At 45.3% G+C, this 25948-nt stretch overlaps 1 protein-coding gene across 15 annotated transcripts in view; it reads left to right on the top strand.

Moving 5' to 3' along the window:
- The window catches only part of SEMA6D (semaphorin 6D), a 567178-nt gene that overhangs the window by 494619 nt on the left and 46611 nt on the right, over positions 1-25948 (top strand). Inside the window, exon 1 of one of the 15 annotated variants that reach the window (XM_084774601.1) lies at positions 13126-13464. The exons of 12 other annotated variants lie outside the window; for them this stretch is intronic. The gene's annotated coding sequence lies outside the window, so the exon portion shown is untranslated. Of the gene's footprint in view, positions 1-13125; positions 13465-14141; positions 14596-14615; positions 15379-25948 lie in introns of those variants that run through there. 2 more of the 15 variants (XM_084774600.1, XM_084774599.1) reach the window with 2 other exon arrangements.

The raw sequence follows: 25948 nt of genomic DNA, 5'->3' as shown, positions 1-25948 counted from the left end.
GTCTCTGCCCAGCCCCCACATTCCAGTAATAAGTATATATCCAAGAAAACATAACATCTATCCATGCAGAAACCTGAATACAAACATTGGTAGTAACATTATTTCTAATAGCAAAAAAGAAATTAGCCAGATGCCCAATACCATGTGAAAGGATAAGTTAAATATGGTATGTCCATTCAAAGCAATTTTATTTAACCATTAAAAAAATAAAGTACTGATACATGCCACAATATGGATGAACTTTGAAAACACCGTGCTAAGTGACAGTAGCCAGTCATAGAGAGACCGCATGTATGTAAGGTCCAATGTCCTTGAAATGTTCCAACAGGATGAAGCTATAGAGGCAGAGATTAGATTGGTCATTGCCAGTAGCAAAGGGGAAGATGAGTGATATCTGATCGCTAACGCACACTGACTTTCTGTTTGTGATGATGAAAACATGGTGAGATTAGGTTGCTTTGACAGACATGCAACTCTAATATAAAAAAAAATTGACTTGTAGGGTTTTAAAGTGTGTGGATTTGAGGGTGGACGTATTATTCCTTGATAGGACACTAGACTTGTAGGAATAAATCCCTGGGTTGATCTGCAGCTTTTGAAAAACAGTGAAGCACTAATTTTTTGATAAATGAATTATTGCTTAGTACAGCTACTGTTGTAAACCATGCATTTGGATCTTTAGTTTTTACTGTGAGTGGTTTCTAGTTTTCATGCTAACATTTGTTTTATACTATACATACATTTTTATTGAGAGGTGGGGTGGGGCAAGACAAGGTTTCTCTGTGTAACCCTGGGTGTCCTGGAACTCCCTCTGTAGACCAGGCTGGCCTCAGAGTCAGAGATCAATCTGCCTCTGCCTCCTAAGTGCTGGGATTACAGACAGGTGCCACGACACCTGCCTAAATTTTTATATTTTATAGTAAAAGAAAAAAAAAAACTTGGCTTTTTTCATTATAATTTTTGCTTTCACGTCTCATTTAGAAGAGCTTTTGCTCCTTTAGGTATGTGGAAATACTTAATTTTTTTTCATTTTCTTATAGTATCTCTTTAAATTTTAGTTGATTGTGTCATTAGAATTTCTTGGATGATGAAATGTGAGGTACAGTATTAGCATTTGTGCCACTCTCAGCAGATCAACCGTTTATCAACACGGGGATTCAATAATTATTTTTCCTTGTTGCTTGAAATGCTAGCATAGTCGTAGTTTTCATTTGTATCATGTGCTGTTTAACAGAGCACATGCCTCTCCCTGCGCATTCTATTCTGTCCCCCTGTTTTCGATGTTCCTCCCTAAGTCACTTAGCACTCTTTTAATTGTGGTAGCTCTAAAGCATATATAATTACGGCCAAGAATTACTTTTCTCCCCAGATTTTTTTTTTAAAGTAGTACTGTAGTGCAGTCTGAGAGTTTTCAAAGCAGCTTTTTATATCGTCACAGAAGATCATCGTATCATAATGACAGTGACACTGAACGTTGAGACCTGGAGGTTGTAAAAGGCTTTATTGCACTGATACTTTATACACAGGGAAAAAAATGAGGGTCTTCGTGTAGCCAACTCTCCTTTTTGTTCTTCTGAAGAACATCATCACAGTCTTCATATGGATCATCACCGTTCTGAGTTTATCCTCACATACCTTCTGTTTGATTTACTCTTCAATAACTCTTAAAAAGGGGAGTTATTTTGTCCATTATATGTTACTACAATACTTGTGTTTATCAGATGTGTAAAAAAAAAAGAAAGAGCAATTTTCAGGGCTGGAGAGATGGTTCAGTGGTTAAAAGGATGAGACTGCTCTTTCAGAGGACCAGAGTTCAGTCCTCAGCATCTACATCAGGCAGCTCACAACTGCCTGTATTCCCAGCTCCAGGGGATCTGATCTCCTCTTCTGGTCTCCCTGGGCACATATATTCACTCACATGTACACATGAAGAGACACTCACACATATATTTAATGAAAAAAATGTAAAAGAAAGACAATAATCTTCATATTAATTTATGAACTCCTAATACCTCCAGACCCACTTGTCCTTTCAAGAGCATTACAATGTTTGCTACTTTTCATAATTATATTTTTCTTCTCTTATTACATTAGCCAGCACCTCAATATCTAATTAAATAATAGCAGCAACTGATTATTAATATCTAAAGATTTTTTTCCTATTTAAAAGGAGCTGTTCTGTTCAATTTTGAGGTGAAAAGGTTACATGTGGCAAGTCATCCTACTCTAGTTTTCTTTTACAGAAAGAACCCAGATGCATTTAAAGCCACCGTGTTAGTAGAGGGATGCCCACATTCTTGGTAATCTCTGCATTAACATTAAAGCCACCATTCAATAGGAGTGTACTTGGACAAGCTTCTGAGGTCAGTGATAAGAACCAGGCCCTTGCTGACTATCACTCATTATTGAGGATGGTGAGGAACCTATGGGAGACAGTATAAGAAGGGACCACAAAGCAGTAGTAGTCAGGAAAGACAACAGAAGTCTGCCCTGTATGTAGGTGCATAGCATGTGGGGAAGGAGGGTGACAAGCGCCATGTATACAGTTTAACAAAATACCCCAAGACCTCTGACATGGTCACAGATTGAACACCGGCCTTTACTAATCTGTCCTCTTAATATAAGGTGTTAGAGTTTTCTCTCTCTTTGTTCCCAATCACAATAGCCAAGTGAAAATGTCCTGGCAGGATTAAAGGCGTCAATGTTAGATCCCAAAGACCCTTCTAATGAATACCCAAAGCCCATTCCCTTGATACTTACCCTAATTTAAAAAACGGAATTGAATAACATACAAGCGATTTTTTTTAAAGATTTCATAACTTCTCGGCAGAGGGCTCTACATTTTGAATCTTCCTGAGTATGTTGCACAGCCCTTCCCACACCCCACACTCGCAGGAGCTCCCTGGCTGCCCTGCCTCTACAGTGCAGTCTTACCGTGGACCAGCCTGCCTGGAAGTCCTGGTGTTCCTTCTCACAAGACGTGAACCTGCTCAAGAGAGAGACACGAGGAAGTGCTTGAGCCAGAACCAAAGCCTGTGTGCTGCTGTGACAGAAACAGCTTCCCACCCAGGTCTGCCAGCAGGCTTCAGAAACTACTGCAGAACTACATTCTTGAGTCTTCCCCCCACAGCAGAGCCTCGGAGGAGTCCTCTCCTGACCCATCAGTTCCTGAGCACCTGGGGAGGACTTTCTGAGCAAAGGCTGCTGTGGGGTTCTGCCTGCCTCTTAGCAACTTGGGGGAATAGCAAAGGAAGAAAAGTGGAGGAAAAACTCAGGAGGCCAGATGCCAACTCAGTCCCTGCTGCAGCCACCCCATCTCACTGCTAACATGAATCCTGAGAGCTCCTCGGCATATGAAACATTTTTTTTTACAAGCCAAACGCTGCCTTCCCAACACTCGACTAAATAGTGAAAGTATAGATTTGTCCTGTCTCTGCTGGTAAAGTGCTCAGTCATACACAGTGCTAAATAATAGTTCTAATGAAACCAGTTTAAAGCGCAAGGAAAGGATTTCAGTAGGCTATCCCTGCCTCTCAGTTCCTCTTAATTTAACCATAAACTAAACCGATTCATAAAGTGTTTATGGGAGGCTAATAAAGTGAAGTTTTTAGTGCGAAGGTTGCTTATATAATTAAGCATACACTCGATGACATCCTGTGTAATTTGAAGAGGTTTCTATGAAATTAACAAATACTTATATCTCTTTTATTTCCTTCCATTAATGCTAAATAGTAAAGCAAAAGAGGAGGGAAAGTAAACCCTCCTGCCGGTGTCAGCATCTACAGTTCAGAAATCGAAACTACAGATGTTGCTAAAGAGTCATCTTTTTTTTTTCCCCTTAGAAATGTGTCGACAAATTTGGTTAGATTCCTCATTTGTCTTCCTTTTCACTCTGCTCCTTGACCCCCACACCGCTGCATTCAAATAAAGCTGTGCAAATTGTTCAGAAAAGGCCCGGTGGTGGTGGGGGCAGAGGAGGGAAGTCAGGCCCTGTGACAGACATTCTTAGAGTCTCAGCCACTCATAAGGCTGAGGCAGGAGAGTACCTGAGAACAAACTTGGGCAGTATAACTTAGCCCTGTCTCAAGAAGCAAAAATAAATTAGACACCCATTCTTATGATTCTCGTAATTCTTTTACTGTTAATTTCTCTAACTGCCTGAAGCTTCCAAGCTCGACCTGGCCGTTTAGTAATCCCCCAGCATTCATGGTACTGGTGTTCACTTCATCATCCTGAAGTAAGCCACTCTTTGCTGTCTCACCCTCACTTTTCAAGCAAGTAAAATAGAGAGCTGCAGATTGCCCAAGAAAAGTTAAGAGAATCCACTGAACAGTATTTTTTTTCCCCCAGATTCCCTGAGGTCTTTGAAGCAAGCGCTAATGATCATGGCCTAAGGTTTCTTAATTCTACATGAGTGATAATGGTTAAGCAAATTAATTGTAGCCACATTTTTTCCTCAATTACACCATATTAGGGGACCAGAGTCCCCGAAGCCTTTCTAGACTAATGGATTTGGACAGTTTCACAGAAAGTTTTAAAAAGTTTCCAGTGGCATTCTTCGTGTCAAGCTGAAAGCATGTCACTGAACTGTCAGCTCCACAAGATATTGGAGAAAACGCAGTGGGCCATCAGGTCTCCTTCTCCTGTGTATAATCCGGGAGCGAGGATGGAAACCGAGGCTGTAGCTCTCCTCATAAATCTTCTGTGGGGGTGACTGAGTCCAGTCTAGGAGGACGAGTGGTCCAGGCCTTCTCAGCACTCCAAGCACCCGAGACACAGATGGCAGATTGTGTGAGTGCATGGCGACTCAATGTCTTTACTTTCTGTCTGTACTTGACCTATTGAGATCTTATTATTCCTCTGCAAGGTAGAAGTTTCCCTAATCAATTAGCTGTACTTCAACTACTACTATGACCATTACTACCACTACCACTAATACTAATACTAATACTAATGATTTATATCCTCACATATATATACATATATATATATAATTATCATTGTGGTTATTATCTTCATGTCTTGCTGGCTATCTACTCATGGTCACTATGCTAGCACTTTAAGGTCTACTTTAAACAAAACTCAGTTTTTCTCCTATACAGATATGTTCCCTTTTCTGTATCTCCCTTACTCATAATTACTCAACTTTTCTTAAGTTCAGCCTGACCGGGACCCTCGGGAACAGCTCCCAGGCTGCCCTCCCTGATGTCCAAGCACCTGATGCCTGGGTGTGACTTCTAGTAGATGTCCCTACTTTGCTCAGGCTCCACTTCCACTGACGCTGCTGTCCTTTCCTGAATGGTCACCCGGTGCCCTTCCCTCTCAACTCTCCCCACTCACAGTGCTGCCCTCTGTCTTGAGTTCTGTCTGAGCAGCATTTGGATAACGCTTCCTTCAAAACTCTGACATCCCAAGATCAGTCTGGTCATTTATGCCCTCAAAAATAGGTCTGTCTTCTAAGCACCCAGAAAAACATTCAAAGGCCAGCAACGTGGCAATTCAGATGCTCCGTGTAGTGATGGTACTCTTGTTTTCTCGGTCACATCTCACGCTACCTGCCTCATGTTGGCTTTGAGGTTCACGTTCCCTACCCCGTTGTCCCCCTACAGTAATTCCTTTGTTGTGAACTCCAGCCCCAGTGTCTGTCTACAGTGGCCTTCACTTGCTCACTCACAGGAGGAGGAGGCACCCCTCCCCGCGTTATGAAGTCGGGTATAACCTGCACCATTATTTATTGCTCCTTATATACGTCCCGTACATTTCTCTTGTACCACTGGACTGAGCGTTTATAGCCTCCTCGTGCCTTGTGGTTCACTCTCGCACTCAGTCCTTCTGTCGCAACCAGTATTCTAGGCAGTAAAAACAGAAAGACTTAGTCCCCTCTCTCACAAGGTAGGTGATAAAATATGTTAATAAGGCTGTGTGGAGACTGAAGTGTAATAAGGGAGGTCAAAGGGCAGAAGGTACAGGAACCCTGAGAAGCTCAGAACTGGCATCCATCCCCATCTGGCAGTTGCGGCTTTTCAGATGTGGCTCTGCTGTGTAGCCTACGTGCTGTGAGTACCCTTCTAGCCTTCTCCTTTCGCAAACTTTCCTACAAAGACCAAAATAAAATCACTCCCTCCATCAGATCCACTCTCAAGCCCTTGCCCTAACTTCTCAGGAGGAGGAGGAAGGGGTGGGATCTAAAAGGTATTGTGACTTCTTGCCTTCCGGCTCCCAGTGAGGCTGGACCAATGAAAAGCACAGCGGGAGATCAGAGAGGGTGCACTGTGATGCTCCTGTCCCACCCCCAACACAGGTTACCTCAGGCTGGCAGAGTCCTTTGGCTGAAGGTCAATGCTTCTTGCAGGGGTTCTGTTTGCCTCTGGGACTGCAGGTTCTGCTCCCTGCTTCCTCCCCTGACTCCTTAGAAACTGAGCATAGCAGCAGCCCCCAGGGTAACTGGCCCCTGTGTTCTCCCTGCACCCCCACTCTCACCTTCACAAGGAGCTCCTCAAATTACCCAAGTCAAGTATGCCATCTGTTCCCTGCCAGGATTCTGAATGATAAAAACTGCTTTTCGAATTTTCAGGCGCTGTCTGAATGCGAGCTAGTTCTCATTTATCTCGGCACTGCGCTTTACAAAAAGCAGAGCGCTGCTATTAATAACAAACGGTGGGTGCGATGGAGGCATGCAAGAGTGAATGGTGATCCCCTTCTCTTCCAGTCGTCCTAGAGCCCTGTGCTAGCACACAGGGGACTCCAAGGGCCTGTCCTCAGGGCCCTAGCAACTGCTTACGTCATCACCTGTCCCAGCCAGGTACCAGTTGTCTGCCAAAAAAAGGACCCCCTGCTCCCCCTGCTCCCCCTGCTCTCACTCTGTTCCAGCTTCTCTGTTTCCTCTGTTCCACACACTCCCTTTTCTCCCTCCCTGCGCCTCATGGCTTGCTCACTGCCTCAACACCTACCCCTGGTCCCCTCCCTTCCCCCGCCCCGATAAACTCCCTTGTACCAGATCTGTTGTGTAGATTTCTTAGGGGCCACACCCTGGCATGGGCCTGCCAGGACGCCCCCCCTCACTGCCACATCGTTATAGATCATAGCACCTTACCCTCCTCACGTTGACTGGATTTTGCAAAGGCTGTGTGGTTTCATCTGAGAGAATCCCGGTTCCCCTAGTGTTGTGTAACACTTTCTTATAAGATTGAAATCGTCCATCCTGCAAATGGAAGCTATTTAAACAGGAAGGCGAACAAGTCAAACTAGCTTCAGGAAGTCCCTGAAACCAACCAGATTCCCTAGGCCCCTCCCTGCCAGAGTAAGCAATAAAAAGCTGGAAAAAAAAACACAAAACAAAACAAAAACAAAAACAAACAAACAAACAACTCTCTCAGACCAGAGCAGATGCCTGGAAGAAGCAGAAGCCAGCTGAGCTGGGTTGCCTGGAAGAGGTTTAGATTAACTGAGGCACCTGGAAAGGACACGCTCCCATATGTTGAGCTGCCCACAGGCTGTGCAGTGTGTAGCAGGGCCTCAGCTTTGTGAGCTGTTGCCTATGCTGGGGGAGGCCTTGCTGATGCAGCTGTCTTTGTGTCATTTCTGCTCCTGAAAGTAACTAATCATCCATGTCCCTTCAAGGAACCCCAATAAAACCCATCGATTCACCACGTTGGACTTTGGACGTGTCTGTACTTTGGTCTCTCGTGGGCTCTCTATCTGGCATGAGGAGAGGTGTGTTGCATCTCCCTAGGAAAAGTTTTGTTACACTACACCTAGAACTTGCTGGCTTTGGGCAGTGTTCCTGGTGGTTTCATATGAAAGGGCCAATTTGACTCTGTCTGTAATTTCTAAAGATACCATATCTTTTTTTTCCCCACAGGCAGGTCTTTCACCTGTTATAAAAAAAATAGATTACTTTCTTATTCATATTTTTCAACCCTTCAGCATAAAAGTGGCAAATAAGTCAAAACCAAACTGTTTGTTTCCTCGTTAGATTGGAAGGCAGACATCTTTAAGGACCAGAAGCTCAGGCTCAGGACATGCTTTCAAACAAGATACTCCGTGGGCATCTTATACAAATAACGGCCCAGCTAATACTTGATGAAAGGACAGCTTAGACTGATGATCTAACCAAAACTAAAAAACAGAATTCACCAGCCAGATAGCAACAAAAAGCTGAAATGACGACTGATTAGCACTTCCTGCCAAATACATTTATTTCTAGCAATAATAAACTACCGTTGCCCCCTAAATCTCCACCTAATTGATGTAGAAAATAAGACTTGTCCTTTTGTTTTAATATGACAGCTACCAAGGTTGATGGCTTACAAATGAGAAACAGATCCATGGAACTGTCTTTAGAAAACACACATTTGCTTATAGTGTGTCCTGGCTTAGCACTAAGTAGGTATTATTCATTAGAAAATAATCGTGTAACTAGAATTCTTAATTAAAACTTGTGATGAGAAATGAATCGGTTTATTTTGTGATTATTACCCAAAAAGTCAGAGCATATTGGAGTAGTAGTTTGTGAACATAATTCCAAAGATTTTAATGTAGTAAAAGAACTCACAAGGCTTTTAAACAGGAATACAGAGGAAAATATACAAATATGCATACATGCACTGGAGACATGTCCATATGAGATAAGACTTGAAAAGTAAACTATTGCTGTAACTGTAACAGGTCAACGGTCAAATTGTTAAGAACTTCCCAGCCATCCTCTGGATCTTTCTAGAAAAGCTCTCAGCCAGCTTTTTTTTTTTTTTTCTTTTAAGCTTTGTAACAGAAACAAAACGTCCGTAGAGTTTTCTTTTAAGGTCCATAGAGTTTTCTTTTAAGGTCCCCTTTTATGCTTGTCTCAAAAATGTAAGTTCAGACAGCTGCCAACACAACAGTGAAATGAACCAACATTTAAATGGAGCCTGGGTGCTGGATCAACCTGGCAAGAAAGTTTGTGATTAAAAAAAACTTCAGGTCTGAAGTGGTGTTGCTTGTTGACTAGTACCCAGCTGTAGGCTCAAAGGCCATCTAAGTAGCTGGGGTCAGGGAAACTGGCCAGATTACTTTATGGTACCAAAGCTTAGACAAGCTGCTTCTTCTGGCACTGGAACCGAAGGCCTTGTAACTGACCAGTAGACAGAGTGCTGGCTGGCTCCTCATTTACTTCTGACTCAGTGACACAGGTATCCTAGGCACAGGTGGAAATGCCTGTTTGTGAGTGAGCTGATCATCGGCCTTGCCGCTGCATCAGCATTTAACTGGGCTTTGGGATTTTGGGGGGGGGGGCAAGCCTATTATTACAGCTGAACACTAATAAGGCTTGCTATTGATTTTTATAGCACAGCATCAATTTCTTCCCGTCCCCCATATGGGATGCCTCCCCTCCCTCACGTTTTAGCAGTATAATTTGTAATAACTCCATATATCTGATGTTAGTAAACTGTCTATTGTGTACTCTGACAGAAAAGCAGAGAGAAAAAGCAAAGCATACATTTAGAGAGTCTTTTTTTTGGGGGGGGAGGAAGGGGGAAAGATAAATTACCCAGAATCCTATTCTGTTTTGTTTATTTGTTTTGTTTTGTGTTTTTAGCCAGTAGGTGGCTCTAGTGGCTTCTGGCAACAAATCACTTTTTGTACTTCTAATGGCCAAACACTTCTATAGAGGGAGAATGCGGTGATGTTGAAATGGTCTGGAGAAACACAATCCTGTGACCCTAACCATTAGCTTAGACACTTGCAGCTTAAGCAGTGAGGTTATTTTACTATAGATTTGCATGGGTTTAAATAAGTCTCTTTCCGTATAGCTTACAAATAGTGCAGAGAAGTTGTACGGATGACAGGATGCACAGATATATAGATATATATATATAGTAAATGTTCATCTTTCTTCTGTCTTTAAAAGACCTAGTAATATTAATGCTGAGGGCTGTGCTCTGTCTGGTGGAAAGAAAATAGTATTTGAAAGCCTGCATCATTTTCTTTGGCTCAAACACTCCACTGTTCATGCAGTGACTCCTTTGAACGCATTAGTAAGCAGAGACAAGTAATTGAAGATTATTTCCAAAAATGCATGGTGTGTTTTCTTTACACAGAGCAAATGGTAGAAATTTTCAGGCTAAGGTAGAATAGTAATCAAATTAAGTTTTTTAAGAAGTACATTTTTTATCATTCCAAATATGGGCATGGCTATGTGCTACACTAGCATACAACATAGCAATAGAAATGAATTATGCCAGTAAAATCTTGAAGCCTAAGATTTACCATGATAAATATTTTTCATTAAAATGAAATATCTTGGAGGAGTCACTTTCATATGCAAACTCTTGACACAAGGAGGCCAGCTGTGTCTATGCAGATGCAGGGATGTGGGTCTCTATTATTAATGATTTATCGTGTCATGGAGAGCTTAGATTAGTTTGGAAGCAATCCCTTGCCACAAAAGCACTTTCTATAATGTGTGGATGCGAGGAATAGTGTGTGTGCATTCCAAACAGAACTTACCCCAGAAACTGCCTCTCTCTTTGAAATTCTAATACTTTTATCTTTACATTTGGAAACACGAAATTCTACACCCTACATTATGTTATTCATGAAAAGTCATGCAAAACGCTGTTCATATCAATTGAACAGTAGTATGTATACCTGAATTGAAAGACATATCACATGGAAAGAGAGGAATGAAGATAGAACTGAACAAAAAAGTATAACACATCCATTGAATCCTGAGTCTCACATTTCCCATCAGTTTGGATTAAGTTTCTAATTCAATTCTGTAGCGTCCGAAGACTGCACTGCCTTTGTGGCATTGAGAAAAGAGCTGCCCACTGTTGACTCCGTGGCTGCTGTACTCCTGGCAATTGGCTAAACACACACAGGTGTTATGACATCCAGTCTGCCACAGAAGCCATTTAAAGTTTTATTATCATCCTCGTTTGGCAAATAAGGAGACTGAAGCCCACTGTGGTTAAATGAATTATCCAAATCACAAATCTGCTGGGAAGTGGTTGGATTTGAATGCATACTGTATAAACTCCAAAACCTTCATTGTTTGACGGTGCTATTCAGACCTCATTTCAGTAAGAAGGAGAAAACAAATACTAGCTACAGGTGTGACATTAACCAAATCAGTAAAATTCCTTTTTAAAAAAATTTTTTAGCTGGTCTCACCTTTAAAATTGTGTTAACAATTGTGATTGCCTCAAAGAATTGCTGCACACTAATATTTTTTTTAAATGCCTAGAACATCTTAGCATATGTTGAGCTTAGTGTCTGTTTGATAGCTTTAACGGTTAAGGAACTGCACTACTTGATGACACAGACATTTTACTGATAATCACACACAAAGACTTTCTGTAGATTTTAGATAGCTTTTATACTTACAATTCAATTGGAAATGAGTTATTACTTACCACTGATGGGAAAAACACACAGAAAATACTAAAGCGCATTTGCTAACAAGGTAGAGCCTAGGCTTCAAAGTATTCGGCGGGGGCAGTGGGGGTGGGATGTGAAAAGAGCCAATTATTCACTTACCCCATTTAGCAAACATCCTCAGTGGGATGGTAAGATCTTGGGGCTCAAAGTAAGGAAGGCATTGCTATGGAGATGTATCAAGTATAACAATAACAGCCCTTTCTTATCTGGCCCAGAAGAGAGTAGAGAATGTTGCAGGCTCCGATGCCATACCTGTTCAGCAAGTATTTACTGCGTGTGCATCCTTGTACTGGGCACCAGGTCTGTCCAAGTAACAAGCGTCCCATTAACAGTGCCCCCATTAACCAGTGTCCAGGTGGGAGATATCCTTAACAAGATAAATAAAATGCTGGAGCACAGAAGACACTTTGACACCTAAAGAGTTTGTTGTTCAATCAAGCAACTGACATGGACTCTCTTGCCAGCTGTTCCATCACTCCCCCCTGGCTGGCGGGACTGCCTTGCCAGGCCACAGGGGAAGAGGACAAGCTCAGTCCTGATGTAATCCGATGGGCTGGGGGGGGGGGCGGATGGGAAGGAGGCTCCCCTTTTCTGAGGACTCAGGGATGGGTGTGTGGGAGGGAGGGAGGGTGGGACCAGGAGGTGAGGAGGGATGGGGCTATAACCAGGATGTACAGTGAATTAATTAATTAATTAATTAATTAAAAAGAAACCAGAAATGAAGCTAAGCTGCTTTTATAGGGCACCACAGAAAGCAGAAACATCTGGAGAGCATGCTCTGTGGGCCACTGCCCATGTCAGCACCTTGAGTGTAGAGTGGGGAGGGTGGGGAGTTGGCTGACATTAAACAGGGTTAAAGAGTTGAATGGTCTAAAGTCAACACAGAGGACCACAGGAATCAGATGAACCACAGCAGTGGCAGCTGCCTCGGTAGTTTCCTTGGCTATGTCTTTCCACTGAGGACTAAATAAAGGGTGTCAGTTTCCTCTCAGCATCCCCCAACAGGGACACACAAATCCTCAAGAGTAGTTTTTTGACCTTTCTTCCCATGTCAAGCTCTGGCCTCTCTGGGCCTCCTGCAGAGCAAACACAAGGATGGCTCTGAGGTCCAGACTGACCCTTAGAGTGAAAAAAACGTGTAATGCATGGTTTCAGAGGACCCATCAGCATGTTCTCCGGCAACCAGCAGACTGTCATTCCTTGTTATTCCTGGATTTGAGAACTCTGGGGTGCTGTAATCTCTGGGTATCATTCCCTCAAACACTGCCCACATATACAGGAACCCAATTTATGCCAGGTGTTGAACAGCCAGCACCCTTAGTAATCTCAACACTCCAGAGGCAGAAACAGGAGGCCCAGCCTGGGATAACCAGTGGGTTCCAGGCCAGCCTGAGCTACAAAGTGAGATGATTGGGTATGGCAGGGCATGGATTCAGGAATCTGAAATGACGTTTTGAGGCTACTGCAGCCACAGAACAACTTACAAACATGTTTCGAGGTGGCCAGTGACTTGTTTCCTTACTACTCAAGTAGCCCCTGCCCTGCTTTGCATATTCACACGGTTCCCAGTACCCTCTGCCTGAGCTTGCAGTGCAGGAAACAAGATACAACGGACCGCTGGCTAGGAAACAGCCACAGCTTTCTGGGTCAGAAGTTGGCTAGGGGAAGGCCGTGACTGCCAAGTAGCTTGCAATGATGTCAGAGTCCAGCACAACCAGAAAACGGGCAGCCAACCAGTCAACAGAAGACATAACAGCAGGAAAAAAACAACACACCAAAGAATCTCAGAAGCTGCTCTTTCCGCCCGCTACCCCTTTCTTGTGCTCCGAGGGCCACCGGGACAAGCTTGCATTTTAAAAGGCTGCCCCTTTTCTCCTGGCTTGCTTTTGGCTACCAACTGTTAAACAAGGTGTCTTTTGGGAGTTCCTTTTCAACTCCAGGGCAGTGTTCTTCCTAAATGTAAACATGTATCTGTGTACGGAAGAAAAGCAGGAAGAATCGCAGACAAGAATATGCTTCCCGCGTGCCTCCGTCTCTCTTTTCACGGTAATTAACCACACTCAAAACGAACACCAAAAGTTTAGCGGAAATGCTCGCTTCTATCTCTCTTTAAGCGAGGGCATCAGGGTTGATTCTAGCCACTTAAAGCCCTTAAGTGATACATGATTAAATTGGAAACTAATAAGAACACCTCGTTCTTGGAAATGAACTTTGAATTAAAATCCTCTTGTTTGGGAAGATATGATGTTTTTTAAAAAAATTTTCATTTATGACAGCCCGGACATCTTAAATGATGTCGCTTCAAGGACATTTTCATTTCTCACACAACGTATTAAACGAAACACTTGCCTGTAAAACTGGCTCATTAGACTGCAAAATTATACTGTACTGAATGGTTTTCATTCAAAGTGGAAATAAGATTTTTAGTAGGCAATTTCTGTATTTTCTAAAGACACAGCTATGTTTGATTGCTTCTCCCCAGCTGTTTTGCTTAGTGGTTATAAAGATAAATGGGGAGAGGGCTTGCAAGAGTGAGCTCAAAAATGAATCTTGGACTAGAAAACTAAGACTGAACTTCGGGGTATAACTGTGCCCAAGGCACCACTGGGCTGCAGCGATTTGTCCTCGGGACGTCTGGGGGAGGCTGGGAGAGTAGTGAGGGCGCCTGGAGGAAGGGAGAGGGAGGGAAGGGAGAGGCAGCTTTGCAGGCTAGAGGCGGCGCCAGCTGGGCGACCCGGCTCCGGGAGGCGCGGGAGGAGCCGCTCCGCTAAGGTGGGAGAGCCTGGGCGCGCGGCCGAGCGCAATCAGGGACGCGGCAGCCACCGGGGTCGAGGCCGCAGCGCGCGTGGGGCTCTGGGCGGCGCTGGCCGCGGTGGGAGCTGCTGAGCAGCGAGGGAGCCGGGCTCTCGGGGAGCGACTCGGAGATGGATCGAATTACACCATTTGCCGAGCAGCGGTTTGTTTTGCTCGCGCTGGGTCCCGCCGCCGCCGCAGCCACCTCCGCCGCCGCCGCCGCCGCCGCCGCCAGGGCTGGAGCTGCCGAGTTTCGGGATAGATCGCAAGGCGAGACCCGAGACCGAGGGATTGCTCTTTCTGCACACTATCTTGATCGGCTTTTCCGTTTGATCGACACAAGCTTTATTTGTCTGTCTTTTAAAGCAGGCTTCCCCATGAGAGGTAAGACTGTCTCCGAAGCTTCGCTGATGCTCTAGGTGCGTGATGGGGGTGGGACCCCGAGCCCGGAGCCCGCAGCACAGCTGTGTGCGGGCGCATGTGTTTGCGTGGGCGTAGCGTCGTTTCTCTCCGGAGTTCATTGCTCTTCCAAGCCGCTCGGTCTCTAGTGGTGCCCGAGGCGCCAGGGGAGGTCTGGCTGACCGGTCCCAGCTGGCCGGTGGGCGGCCTGGGGGGCGGGGCGGGGCAGCTCGGCCCTCCTCCTCGGCGCACCCCTCCCCCTGGGCGCACCCCTAAGGGAAGAAAAGACTCCCTAGGCTGCGAGGAAAAGTTTCTTCCAGGCAGGGCCAGCTCGGCGATTCCGCGCAAGCCATCACGGTGAGCCTGCTTTCCTTGCTGCGGGGCTTGGATCCTCCAGCCCACCGGCAGCGTAACCCAGGCCGCCGGGCCAGCGTCGGCCCGGAGGACGCAGGGACAGCCAGGGAGCGCGGAACTACTAGCTGTCCCCGCGGGGACCTTAGGCACCCACCCGCTGGGCTCCCAGCCACTCTCCCCCGCAACTTTGCGTGCTTTATTCTGTGGCTGAAAAATGCTCCACCGAAGCGTCATGGACAGGGTCTTCGCCAGGCAGCAAGGGCTCGGCCTGGAGACGTGTTAATGCTCTCAGCTCCCCATCAATTATGGATGGAAACAAATAAGGAAGAGTCAATTTTGTATGAGCCGCGTCTTTGGCGGCCAGAGGCGTCCTGTAGCCGGGAGCAGCGGCTGGCAAGCGAGCCCAACAACCAGGTAGGGAAACTTCCAGATCCCGCTGCAATGACGGTACAGAGAAACTGAGGCAGTAGCCGCCTTGGGAGACTTGGAAACACTTTCAGCTCCTAGCCGCACGTCTAACTCCTCGGTTCTAAATGAAAGGCCAGAAAAGACTTGAAGGAGTGGCTGCAAACCTAGTTTGTAATTTTTCTCATTAATTGCTGGAAGAGGACTGTTTAAATCTAGTACGTGTTTGAAAAAAAAAATGCCGCGGAGCGCGCCGGAGGTGGGGGTTGCGGGGGGGGGGGGGGGAGTATTGCAGTAGGGTAATAGTTTGAGCACTGGACGAATTAGACCAGTCAGCAGCCAATTCCAGCATCCTCGGAGTGGGACAGCACATCTTTATTATAGATGTCCCTCTGAGACTTTGTGTACAGTAACTGGACCTCGTGTCAGCCACTCAGGCTTCTTTGCCTTAAATACAACACTGCTTCTGGTTAGTTATGGGAAATGCCGAAGGCTACTTCCTCTCAAAACTTCTAGCTACTACAAACTGTAACTCTACAGTACCAAAATACGTGTGCTCTCCCCCTCCCCTCTACTCGATACCTGATGCAATCAAGTAGATTCTTTTGCTTATTTCAATGCTGAGGTCTTAGGGAAAGAGTCAACATTTTTTATTCAAGTGGTTTAGTCTCTGCCCCTGGAATAGGAGAAAGACTCCTTTTGGAGAAGATCTCCAAGGCTTTTCTTCCCTGTACTGTGTGAAATCTTAGACAGCTGGATTAAGTGTTTTACTTTCTTTCTGATAGCATAAAACGATAGATTCTGGTGCTGTGTTTATTCATGACGTTAAGTATCTACCCTAGGAAATTAACTTGTCTTTAGTGGCGTTTAACGTCCTGAGTGATGGGCTCATTCTCCCAAGCTAGCATGTATGACACACAAACATTCACCCTGCCTTAGACACATAGAAATTACAGGTAAGCTCTGAGATCAGGTCTATATCACCATAACCTAAATATGTAAAGATGAACTACAACTCACCTATAGCCGATATTTGCTTTTCAGACTGCCAGAGCTTTTGTTTAGGTTTCTGAGATGTGCACCCAGAAGGTACTTAAATACAAGATGCTAAGATTTTTCTCTACTGGCATGCATAGGCATTTCTTGTTGGATCTTATAGAATATTGGTACCTACTCCATTTCTCCTAAGGGTGCTACATAGGTACCCTTCCTGAGTAGCCTTTCTGTGATGCATAAGGATGTGCCAGGAATACTGTGATGTCTCCATCACCAGGCATTTGGTTAACCTGAGTTTGATTTACATCTGTGGGCATTTTGCCACCCTGTCCCCCCCACACACACACACTTTTGATGCCCTCTAATAGCACAGGCACCAGCTGGTCATGCCTCCCTTGGTTTGATGAATTGGAAAGATGGCTGTGACGTCAGCCTTAGTCCCTAGAGTGAGGGCAACTTAAACATCCAGAGGACTTCAGTTCACTGGCTTGCTGCACAGGAAGGCTCAGTCCCGTAACATATTAGGGTAAGTGGGCCTCTGCATCCTGTCTGGTGGTTTCTGTTTCCTGAAAGGCCATGGACAAGTACCCTGGATTCAGAAAGGTACTCAGGCTGCTGAGGGCTTACTGAGTCCGAGGGAGCTCCTCTTGGTGTTCTGTCATAATGAGCCATGGTAATTAGCTTAGTCATTGTTCTTGCCTGCGAGTTTCACTAAGCTACAAAGAGTGAAAAATGCATCTGAACTAGGGTCATTTTTCACTCTTCTGATGCATTTTATGCAGGGCTAAGAGCCTGGCTGAGTGCCTGACTGGTATTAGTGCAACCAAAGAAGAAAACAAAAAACAAACAAACAAACAAACAAAAAAACAAAAAAACTCCTACCCTAACATGTTGCAGGACAAAATATTATCTTTTATTTCTATTAAGGGTCTTTAAGCCTGCATAGTCTAGATTTATTTCTAGAGGAGGCAGGAGGCAGTTGAGGTGTGGCAGCCCATCTGTGTTCATTGAGTGCCTGTCATTTGCAAGGAACTACAACCATGTGCCAATTCCTTGAGGCCAGATAGGCTTTCGTATAGTCACCTTGAGCAGCACTACTGACTAGAAAACCAGATCTGCAGGCAAGAAATATAAATATATGTCTCTTTTTTTTGTGTGTGCAAAGTGCCATATCACAAAACTTTAAAGCAAGATAGTTTGCATTCAGTGTTCCCAGTGCCAGCCTTCCTGCCCTCGGCGTTAATGAATGGGCTGTCAGTGTAGTTTGTGTGCTGGGTCTGTCACAGCAATGGGATATGGCGTCCTCTGAGGCTTATGTGAATGGAGAGTTAGCGTCAAGAATCCACCCAATCCAGCGTCTTAGGAGACTGTAGAGAACAGCTGACAACCTGAGTTGGGAGGGAAAAGTATTTTGATTTATTCCTGTGCCACATAGAAACAGTAGACCCTGTGACTCCATTAAACATGCCAGAACACTTTTCAGTTGAGGCAGCTGTCCTCGGGGTGTTGTCCTAACAGACCTTGATGACAGGGGGGCACTGTAGCTGACCACCGATGTGGCTTTCATTTCTCCCCAACAGGCAAACTACCCAAAGTTCTTACTTAAAAAAGCAAAAACAAAAACAAAACAAAACAAAAAACACCAAGTGAAGAACAACTAACGGCCTTCAGATCAGTGGAGTGCAGAACCCACATGAGGTGTTCGTATTTCTCAAACTTTCCTTTTCTATCAGGCTTTGTTAACTCGCACAGATTAGCATTTTAATAACCCCGAAGTGAACTTCTGCCATTCTCTCCACTTGGACACAGTATGTAGATCATCCATCATCCTGTCCTTGGCTACAACAGGCTGCTGGCTCTATCACCATTTGGAGGTACACAGAATCCATCCAACTGTGAATAGCACAGCTGGCTACAGCAATTTTTCCTTCCACACCACTGGCAGCATTGTCTGGCTGTGGTAAGTAAAGCTAACACCCAGAACAGGAAGTTTTCATTGTTTCACAACCTGTGCCAGACTCTCTCGTTCAGTGTTGGGAAGTGCACCTGCCATAAGGCAGGTTTCCTTATGCCTTGCAGGGTTTCCTTCCCTTACAAGGGTGCTTGTTCCAGCCTTAAGTGGCATGTGGCCACAGCAGTGACACTTGAGGCCTGATACAGTTTAGCCACGGAATTACAGACTGAGAAAGCTCCATCAGACCCTGCCCACCCCAGCCTTATTCTACTGGAAAATCGAGAAGACAAGAGTGAGAACAGCATTCGGGCCTGTGATCCAGAACTACTGCAGACAGACAGGGGCCTATCTTGCTCTTCAGTAACCTCCACACACCCTGCCTTCATCCCCTCTCCTAGACTGTGTAACAGATCTCAACATAGGCTTGTGGTCCATAGTAAACAGGATTCCCATCACATTTTGTGACCCCCCCCCCCGCAACGCCCCCCCTCTACCCCACCTATAGCTTGTAAGGGTAGCTGTTGCTTGGTTGACAAAGAATAACATATTAGGTGGGTGAATTTCTTTGGTGACGTTGCCAAGCTTTTCAATGACTGGTTTGAACTTTTCTAATCAATACTACTTCTTTTGGAATTTGATGTGCGGAGGAGGAGGAGGGTGGTGATGATGGAAAAGGGGGAAAAAAGAGGGAACAGAAATCACAATATTGACTAAATTCTAGATACTCTAATAAGATCTCTATCTTTATTATGTGCAAGACTTAAGTACTTACGGGAGGTAGGGCTCCGTTATCACTGCTTGATCATGGAGGAAACTGAGTCACTCCGTAGGGAGTTGAGACCTCTAACCAGCCCAGCCCACATTTCCTCATCACAGTACAAATCTTGATAAAGAAGTTACGTGTGAGGGAAATACTGGTATTGAATGACTTTACCCCTGTGCGTACAATCTTGAGTCACGTCTTTCTTGCTAGCCTAAGTTGTGGGGTTCTACCTTTCTCCCGCATGTGGTATTCCTGTCGGTCAGATAGCCGTGACATCTCCATGGGCTCAGACAGCACCTCTTCCAACTCTGTTTTCTATGTTAGGTTTTCTTCTCTTGGGTCGCAGCATGGCAAGGCATGTGGTCATATTCACTCCTGACCCAAAGAATAAAAAGGTGCTGTCTGGGTGCGCTTCCATCCGGTTCCCAATTGTGTCATGCAATTGTCTGTTAACGTACCTCGGTCCCATTTCTTAGAGGTGTTTATGGGCCACAGCTCTGGGCTCGAAGGTGTTCGTCTGACCTTGGAGTCTAGCAGATCACACAGCTCTTTGACCTGTCTGGGTGGTCAGACACACTGCGGAGACATTGTCTTCCATGCAGTAACATTTTTGTTTTTGTGGGTTTTTTTTCCCCCTTCAGGATTTCTATGGGAGAAAAAAACTTAAAGCTAGAGATATACATCGTCCTTACACATGATGCTGAAATGTAAGCTCTTCAACGTATATTTAAGGGAAGGAAGTACAGGTTTTAAGAGTAAGCGTTCAGTGTGTCAGTACATGTATAATAAGGCCTCAGGAGGATCTGCAACCACTTAGCCTGTTATTGGAGTCTGTACTTAGCAGCCGAGGCAGGAGTTTGTACTGGCCCCAAAGAACTGGAATACCGGAAGCTCGTCAACTAAACACTTGTGTTCCTCAGTGGACCGTTGGCAGACCCGGAAGCTAGACTCTCTACCTTCACTAGCACCTCACCTGTTAGCCACAGGAGTGCTCGGAAGATCTCAGACCTCTCTGGGGTAATCGGCAGATCGAAGAAGAAGAAGAAAGGTGGTTTTGAAAGCGATACTCAAGGACAGAGAGGCTACAGAAGCAGCCATGCAGTCTGTAGTTTCTGTTCTTGTCATTGTTGTTGCGGCAAATGTGTCCGTTCAACTTTGACCGAGCGTCTGCTCTGCGTGACTTCAGGGAGGAGCCTGACCCAGTTCCAGAGCTCTAAGCAAATAGCCGCCATAAAATGGGGTGTGTTCTAAGGGCCAGAGAAGATACACACAGTACTATGGAAGCTGAGAAGAGGAGGTTATTTCTGGCGAGGGTGGTCAGGGAGGGTCTGGTGGAACCACTGATATTTGAGCCGGTCCTTAAACGAGGTAGGGACTTGGACAGGTGGACAGTGAGGGCGGTGGGGGAGGTGTTGGAAGAGACGGCATTCCAGGCATAGAGCACAGCTTAGGCAAAGGCCCTGGGGTGGGGTGGGGTGGGATTGGGGTCAAGGTCGGTTGTCTGCATTCATGTCCTTACCTCCCAGAGAGTTGTATTTCAGGTGCACAGTGGCAGTTGGCTGTGCAAGGCACAGAGATGTATTGAGTGTCCCTGGGCTGCAGGCCCCACAGGGTAAGCCACCAGAATGCATGGCATCAATCCGTGACCACTCAAGATTGCTCCGTAGTGAGGAGTAAACGCCCCATGTCAGCTGCAGGTGGATCGTGTATACAGGAACTCAGTGATGAGAACCCAGCAAGACCTTTCCTCACTGAGATACTGAGCAGATGCAAACTAGGTTGTTGATTTATCTACCTTATCTTTTCTTTTCAACTCCAAAAGACTTGGAACATAGGCTCTTTGATTTAAAAAAAAATGCATGTTTATATAAGCACTTTGGAGGGGAGAGAAGATGTTGTGGAGACAGGAAATAGAGGTGAGAATGAAAACATTGATGATGATGAGGAGGAGGAGGAGGAGGAAGAGATGGAGTGGAGTAAGTCCCATTTAGGTGGCAGCTCCCTGAGGCTGTGGCCTGGTGACAGTCAGCAGAGGGAGAGACACATAACATCCAGCAAATGTTGTAGTAAGTGTATTAGTGAGTTTAATCACACTGTAGACATAGTCTCTCTTGGCGGGCAGACTGGATGGAGTGGTCTGAGGCTGGGGTGACTTACTCCTTCCTAATAGAGGGAAATGACTTGGAAAATTATGACTACACCCTTTAGGAAGTGAACTTTCCTTTGTGACTCTGAGCTCCCGGGACAGACTCTTCTGCCACCAGTGGCTTGCTCTCTGTCTTGTTTCCTCCTCAAGCACTGTCACTACCCCTACCCCATGGCAAACCTTCCTCCAAGCCAAGTAGGAGCACGGTTGTCTCTCAGCCATTGTTAACCCATAGGTTAACATAAATTAGAATCAACACACAGTTAAGTTTAATGGTGGATGTAATAAACTTCGGGGGAGAAAACACCAGAAGTTCCGTAGTGTAAGTATGCTTATTAGAGTATGTAACGAAGCAGGAATAAGATTAAAAAAAAAAAATGTTCAAGTCAGCAGCCCTCCTGACCCTTGCACGCAGCCCTGGCTCAGTTTCCCAAGGTATATTTAAGTCCCTCGCAAATCAATGCTTTACATGACGGTCTTAGCAGAGAATCACTGCCAATTGGACGTCAATCCGAAATATGTCAATAGGGAGAGATCTAGTCACAAGCAGATCCAACATGGGGAACTTTTTAGGAATATTCCGGTGACTTACAACAGAGAACCTGCTAAGTCCAATAGCTGATCTGCCGCCTGCGCAGTAGCTCGAAGTGAAGGGCACACAGCACCCCTGTGCCCAGCACAGTTGCCTCTAAACCTAATCTAAAATAAGCTGGCCTGGCTCAGCTGGGCTAATAATAACAGCGCTTGCTGTGTGTTTGCCGTGTGCCATGGCATTGTGCCTAGTGCTTTAAATATGTTGTCTCATCTAAGCCTCTTGCCGCCCCCCAAGGATATAAGGCCGGGCGCAAGGGGCTGGCGTATGTGGATCCTCACCATGTGCCTGACACGCAAGCAAATGTGCTAAGTCGTTTGATCAGCATTCTTTAAGATGGCTACTATTAATAACACACTCGTTATACAGAGGGAGAAACCGAGGCATGTCCTAGAGTTAAGCCGTTACTCAACAGTGAAAGCAGGGAGCCAGGATCTGTGAGAGGGAGTGTAATGCAATTGGTAAACTGTGTGATCTTGAGCAAGTTCCTGAACCTCTCTGAGCCTTTAAAAAAAAACAGAACACTATGCTGGTAGTTCCTGCATCTGAAGACTGTTGTGAGACATAAATGAATTAATATTTGAAGAGCATTTATAATAGCGCTTGGCATGCAGTAGTGCTTTAAATATACCACTGTCTGTTAGGTAAAAATAAATGTAGTCTGGCTGCAGAGCCTGTGTTCTTAGCTTTCGTTCTGCGCATCTTGCCATGTGCGACTTGGCCACTGCTTTGACCTGTTTATGGCCTGTGACTTCAGCTCCACAGCACAGGTCTCCACTGGTCATGTGATCGGCCTGGCTAGGAAAGGGATGGCTACAGGTGGTCTGGAGACTGGTCTCAGCCCTCCCTTCGATCCTCTGCTGAAGATCTCCAACCCAGATGTCTGCAGTTTGAGAGACATGGTGGCAGAATCCGCAGTCCACTGCTGATGGTGTCAAAGGACAGATGTAGGCAACTGGTGTGTGTTCTGTGCTGGTGGCTCCTGCCTTGGTGAAACTTACCATAAACACTCAGGCACACTCCTGAGCCAATCTATAACTATGGGTAGTCCTCAAACTTTAAAAATTCATCAGCATCATACAGGTTAAAGTGCGGATTCCCAGAACCCTAACCTTCCCTTGGGCATGCCAGATAACTAACACCTATCGTCTGTTGTCCCCCCTTGGAGAAAAGAGCCTCCAGTATAGGCAGAGTAGCCCTGACAGCAGGGCACTGGCTGACTGTCTGCCATCTGGGTTTTGGAAATGCAGGCTCCCATGTCAACACACTACTGGACAGCAAGGCTTGTATGGACAGGCCACTAGGTAGGCATGACTTTCTCCTGCCAGGCATGGCATCTCAGGTAGCTTATGAAAGAGAAGAAAAAGCAATAAAACGCACTGCAAGCTAAGGAGGGCTATTTTTAAAAAAACTCTAGTTTGTAAAAGATTTCCGCAGTGAGCAGAAATCATGAAAGAAAAAGGGCCTGGCTTATTTCTGCTGACGGGCCTGTATCATTTCATAAGTGGGGCCCTGGGCCAGTATTCCTATCAACAGTTCTTGATGCCCTGATAAACTGAGATAAGGATAATCAGACTTCACGCTTCAGGGCATCAGGTGATTGCCTGCTGTGGTCAGGACGGAATTCTTCCCCCTAGTGCTTTGTACAATCGACTAGACACATTAGATGGGGTGTTTTTTTAGCCATGGTTGGGAGGGTAGGGACTGGAGGCCTGGCTGGAGAGCCCACATGGGACATAGTGTGTCTGGGCATGCAACCCCATCACCACTTGGCTTTTTTGTGATCATCACTTCTGCCCGTTCTATACACCTGATGTATCTATTGATACAAAGCACATGGTGAGGTCAGGAGCACGCTGCACTTAGAAGCAGGTGCCGTGCACTCCATCCACGGTCAGAAAAAGCCAGTTTCTCGTCTGTTGATGCTCTGCTGCCCTGTGAAATTATAGTGAGTGTCAGGTAAAACAGTGCATAAAAATGAATGTGCTGTTTGAATGGAAGGTGTCCTCACAGCATCGTGACGTCAGTGCCTGTTGTAAGCAGCGGTCTATAGATGTATGCTGGGATAATGCCCTGGCTAGAATGACTGAACACTGAGCTCTTAATCTGCGTGGAGCACTGAAAAGTTTTATTTACCTCGTCTTAGGGTCCTGCGTCAGTCTGTTGGGACAGACAGCTACTTGTTTTATTCCCAAGGAATGTCACATATCGTAGATGACAACGAACAAGAGACCCACAACAGTTGGGATTTGTAACATCATAGTCAGGAGGAGGAAAAGCCTGGGGTGAGTGTCCGTGGGCTCATATCAAGGCGCATAGGCGCCGGGCGCAAAACTCTTGTTGTTGCCTTTTATGGCCCCGAAGGCCATGTTTAGTCCTTGCTTGTTCCCGGTCTTCCATTTCTGCAGTTGCTGCCTGAACTCGACTCCCAGGACCTGCATCTCTGACTTGCCTGCCTCCCTCATCCATGACTTAAGCAACGTCATAGTAACTTTGGCCCCCACGCATGACCTAGGATTACTTCCCAGTTTTAAAGATCTTAGCTTAACCTCCCTCCTGCCAAGAGAGGTTGCATATTTTAAAGGATGCAGGAATGCAGGTGTTGACACTTCTCAAGGGTGGGGACATTATTCTGTCTAGCAAGGCTCAGTACCTTGAAGACATGAAATATCGGGGTCAGAATCTCTGTCCAGCTCTGGCTCTGAAGCCCAAACCTTACCACTCACCATAGACTTGCTCAATTTAGTTGGTGGGGAAAACAGTAAAACCATTGCATAGAAGTGGCAAGAAAAGCCGTGTTGCTCTTAGAATACTGTCGGCATTTTGTGTTGTTGTTGTTGTTGTTTTTAATATAGTCATAGTAGTTTGTTAACAACTCAGACATTACCTTTACTGATCTTCATGTCCCACTCTGTACTAAGTATGCTACAAAATTATTTTTTTTCTGAGAGTAGGTATTTAATAACTGAATTTTGGTTGGGAAGTATTTCAACGAAGCTGTCCATTCAGCAAGGGTAAGAGGAGAAATGTGCCAGGAGCCACTGTCTTGTCATTTGCTGATTTTGGCACTGCCTCTTGGCCAACTGGATAGAGTTCCTCAAACAAGACTATTGTGCCCCATCCCTGATGACCATGACTGTCTCTGGCTTGAGAAGCTTGACATCCCCAAAGGCCAGTCATTCAATTAGGGGCCTGTGTTCTGCTAGAACTTGGAAGAACAGTCAGAAGTTGTCAGGGCCTCTTTTCTCTCTTATGTGTAAAGTCAATTATAATTTTGAAAGTCGAACTATACACGTATCATTGCAAAAGATTTCAGAACAATTTGAAAGTGGGTTAAGAACACAGAGCTAATCAATGGGCAATTTGATCTTCATGTGGGTCTCCTAGTAAGTTGATCTGGTGCTAACTATGACATGTTGCGTGCTTTCGATCACTTCACCCGAACCAGACTGCCTGGCCTGGCCTCGGTGGATGAGGAGGAACCCAGTCTTTATTCGACATGATGTGCTGGGGTAGGCTGGCGGGGGAGGGCTCCCCTTTTATGAGGACAAGGAGGGGGAAAGGGGGAAAGAAGGTGGTAGGGATGGACCAGGATGAGAGGAGGGACGGGGCTATGATTAGGATGCAAAGTGAATATATAAATTAAAAATAAAATAAAATAAAATAAAATAAAAAACCAACAGAGCTGGGAGTCGGGAAACTAGCTTTGCTCTGCCAACTGTCCTGAGGCCTGAGACAGCCCCAGACCTACTGGCTGCTATTTTCTCCTTAGAACAAAATGAATTTGAGGGCAAACTAGAGCCTAGAATCTCCAAGGTCCTAATAACAGAGTTCTTTAATGCTGTATTTGTCTTTGAACTGTATCTTCCTCAGTTGTAGGATCGAATACCATGGTGACTTGAAAACTGTGAGTCTGTAGCGTGAGTACGATGCAGTTGTATGCATACAGAGGCAGGCAACAGATAGCCCGACTTTCCAAATTTATTATTGTCATTTACATTTTACAGCACTCTGCCCTTTTCTTTGGGGATCACTTATACTTCATTGCTGTTAATATAGTTTTTAGACTCAATTTTCAGAAATACGTAGATAATATTTTCAGTTAGCAATAACTGTGCCTCATTCAGC

The sequence above is a fragment of the Acomys minous genome (genome assembly GCF_964271855.1).
Source record: "Acomys minous genome assembly, chromosome: 3".
Lineage (NCBI taxonomy): Eukaryota > Metazoa > Chordata > Mammalia > Rodentia > Muridae > Acomys > Acomys minous.
This window is presented reverse-complemented; position numbering and strand designations above follow the sequence as displayed.